Genomic DNA, 4,483 nt, shown 5'->3' on the forward strand with positions numbered 1-4,483 from the left:
AATTGACATCAATTGGGTATTTATTGATGTCAATCGAGTCCAATTAGATGCAATTAGACTCAATTGGGTGTGAATTAGACTCAATTAATATCAATTGGGCTCAATTGATATCAATTAGGTGTGAATTGATGTCAATTGAGCCCAATTCGATGCAATTGATATCACTTGGGTGTCAATTAGACTCAATTGGCACCCAATTGATGTCAATTGAGTCCAAGTGGATGTCAATTGATATCAATTGAGCCCAATTGATCAATTGACACCCAATTAGACTTAATTGATATCAATTTGACTCAATTAGGTGTTAATTGATATCAATTAGACTCAATTGGATGCTAATTGATGTTAATTGAGCTTAATTAGACTCAATTGACATCAATTAGGTACTAATTAAGTGTAATTGATGTCCATTAAGCCCAATTTGGCTTAATTGACATCAATTGGGTATCAATTGACTACAATTGATGTCAATTGAGCTCAATTGACATCAATCGAGTGTTAATTAATGTCAATCGAGTCCAATTAATATCAATTAAGTATCAATTAAGCCAAATTGATATCAATTGGGTGTCAATTGAGCCCAATTCACATCAATTGGGTGTAAATTGAACCTAATTGGACTCAATTAACATCAATTAGGTGTGAATTGATGTCAATTGACCCCACTTGGATGTAATTGATATCAATTTGGTGTCAATCGGACTCAATTGGCACCCAATTGATGTCAATTGAGTCCACTTGGATGTCAATTGATATCAATTGAGCCCAATTGATCAATTGACACCCAATTAGACTTAATTGATATCAATTTGACTCAATTGGGTATTAATTGATGTCAATTGAACTCAATTGGATGTTAATTGATGTTAATTGAGTCTCAATTGACATCAATTGGGTGCCAATTGAGTGCAATTGATGTCAATTAAGCCCAATTTGGCTCAATTAACATCAATTGGGTGTCAATTAACTACGATTGATGTCAATTGAGCTGAATTGACATCAATTGGGTGTTAATTGATGTTAATTGAGTTTAATTGACATCAATTGGGTGTTAATTGATGTCACTTGAGTCCAATTAGATGTAATTAGACTCAATTGGGTTTGAATTAGACTCAATTGATATCAATTGGGCTGAGTTAATTGGGTGTCAATTGAGCCCAATTGACATCAATTGGGTGTGAATTGAACGTGATTGGACTCAATTGACATTAATTAGGTGTGAATTGATGTCAATTGAGCCCAATTGGATGCAATGGATATCAATTGGGTGTCACTTGGACTCAATTGGCACCCAATTGATGTCAATTGAGTCCAATTGGATGTCAATTGGTACCAATTGAGCCCAATTGATCAATTGACATCCAATTAGACTTAATTGATATCAATTTGACTCAATTAAGTATTAATTGATATCAATTAGACTTAATTAAGTGTTAATTGATGTTAATTGAGTCTAATCGAACTCAATTGATATCAATTGGGTGTCAATTGAGTGTAATTAATATCAATTAAGCTCAATTCGACTCAATTGGCATCAATTGGGTGTCAATTGACTACGATTGATGTCAATTGAGGTCAATTGACATCAATTGGGTGTTAATTGATGTCAATTGAGTCCAATTAACATCAATTGGATGTCAATTGAGCCCAATTGACATCAATTGGGTGTGAATTGAACCGGATTGGACTCAATTGACATCAATTAGGTGTGAATTGATGTCAATTAAGCCCAATTGGATGCAATTGATATCAATTGGGTGTCACTTGGACTCAATTGGCACCCAATTGATGTCAATTGAGTCCAATTGGATGTCAATTGATATCAGTTGAGTCGAATTGATTAATTGACACCCAATTATACTTAATTGATATCAATTTGACTCAATTGGGTATTAGTTGATGTCAATTGGACTCAATTGGGTGTTAATTGATGTTAATTGAGGACTCAATTGACATCAATTGGGTACCAATTGAGTGCAATTGGTGTCAATTCGGCTCAATTGGCATCAATTGGATATCAATTGACTAGGATTGATGTCAATTGAGCTTAATTGACATCAATTGGGTGTTAATCGATGTCAATTGAGTCCAATTAAGCCCAGTTGTGTCCAATTGGGTGTCAATTGATTGAATCCAATTAAGTCCAATTAAGCCCAATTGAGTCCAATGGGGTGTCAATTGATGTCAATTGAGCCCAATCGATCAATTGACACCCAATTAGACTTAATTGATATCAATTGGACTCAATTGGATATTAATTGATGTCAATTAGACTCAATTGGAAGTATAATAAGATCTAATTGATGGTAATCAAGCTTAAGGTGATAAATTTAGAGATAACTTTTTTTTGTACAAAGAATTTTGAACTTTTGACATCATAAATGAGTCCAGAAGGCTCAAAAATGGTAGAAATGACTGTGAACATGAATATATTTTGACCATTTTTTTTAACTTTTTTTCCCGCCGAGAAAATGGATTTTCCCGGCGGGCCCGCCGGGAAAACAAAAAGCCCGGCGGGCTTCGGCAGGTTACCAGGTCACTGGTAACCTGCTATTTTGAGAACATGAAAACATGTGAACATGTGAATAACATGTTCACAAGTGTTATTAACAAAAAAAATCTTGTGATCACGTGAATATAAAATCGCTGCCTTTGAGACCACCTTCTTAGCTCTAGTAGAGCTCCATTGCCATAAAAAATAGAGTATTTTGCAACAACTTTGGGTAGCAGAGCCAACAAACTATTACGCATAGTATGCTCTGGACCATTTCTAGATGTTTGAGAAACTGAAGAGATTCCGAAGAGATAAGGCCACCACTAAGGTACTAGAAAAGCTACAAAGGCTGCTGACTCAGAAGAAGAGGCCAACAAAAGATTACGCAGCAAAATTCAGAGCATTATTAATGCATTTGGATCAATCCAACAAACCTACAGCATCATCCACGCTAAGTCAGTGGTTTGTGAGAGGATTGAGAGAGAAGCTCTGGATGGTATTAGCCTCCTACGATTTGGAGACTCTCACATTTGAACAAGTGGTGGGGCAAGATAAACCAGGGCTGAAGGAATCTTGAGCCAGACAAGGAAAGACCCCAAGAAGAAAAAGAAAAGGACTGACAAAAGAAAAGAGAAGGAAGAAGAAACTTCTGAGTCAGATTCTAGTGAAGACACCTTGGAATCAGAGTCCAGTCAAGACTCGGATGCCAAAGAGCGAAAGCCCCAAAAGAGGAAAGGTGGCAGTGGAAGTCTAGAAGAATTGAAGGCCACCCTACCCAAGCTTGTCGGAGGACCTACAGGATCTGAATTGAGACCAAACGTCTAGTACACCAAGTGCAATAACCAAGGTCACACAAAAGAAGAATTTCAGATAACCACCTAGCAACCATGTGCCATTTGCAATAAGAATAACCACACCATTGATACATGCTTTTACAACACTCGAAATAAGAACCCGAGGCTAGTAGAAACACAATAGCATTAGCAACAATAGCGAATTCCAGCCGTTAAATCAAATTACCACTAGGCCTCAACATAACAGACCTTATGAAAGAGGAGGAGGTGGAAGATTCTAAAGAGAAGCTAGGGTGATATGCTATTACTGCAAAGTCCCTGGGCATAGGCAAACTGACTGTTTGGTGCGACATCATCAAAAGAATTGTAAGAGGTATGACCACAAATGGAAGCAAACCCATTAGGAGCTGATGTAATAGTAAACATTATGAAAGTGGATTAATGGACAGGGAAGCATCAAGAGAGGCCACCAATAGTGATGGCAGTAGTGACAAGGTCACAAGGACTTGTCAAGACCATGATAGGCGGGGATCCTAATCCAAAACAAAAGTGGAAGCTAGAATAGTGGGTAGGGCAGTAGAGGGTCTGAGAACAAATCACTAAGGTTGTGAAAAGTGCACAAGGAGTGGTATGGACGATGTAGGAAATCCCGCTCCTAAATGAGCAGGCTGACACTAATCCAGATAGGACAAGCCCGGTCAGGAAGAGACAAGACATTGCAGTAAACAAAAAGCCACTAGGCGGTTGTAAGATGATTCAAGAAGGGGTCCAGGAGTGCTAATTGGATCCTACAATAGCCTAGAGCAGAAAAATAACCCCACAAAAGGAGTCAAAAAATAATCCCAAGCAAGTTTGGGCAAAAGCACTGACAGGGGAAGGTCAAAAAAGAGAAAAAGAAACTAATAAGAAAGATGGGAAGATGAACAGAAGCCAAGTTATGCCAATTTAGGAAGTAAGGAGCAAAAACCTTGAAGAATAATATGACATATGGGAGGATCTCAGTAAAATAATATGACATATGGGAGGATCTCAGTAAAATAAAGCTAAATATATTACTAGATCAAATGCTGAATTTGGTATCACACTATAGGCAAAAGTTGCTCCTCTAGGCCATAGTGCCAAATAAAAAGTTGGTGCAAATTCCCATTTAGGAAGTGGAGATTCCAGCTACTGTGCAGAGTGTAGGAATATAAAA

Source organism: Cibotium barometz, chromosome 2, assembly GCF_041138505.1.
Source record: "Cibotium barometz isolate CiBa-2024 chromosome 2, ASM4113850v1, whole genome shotgun sequence".
Classification (NCBI taxonomy): Eukaryota; Viridiplantae; Streptophyta; class Polypodiopsida; order Cyatheales; family Cibotiaceae; genus Cibotium; species Cibotium barometz.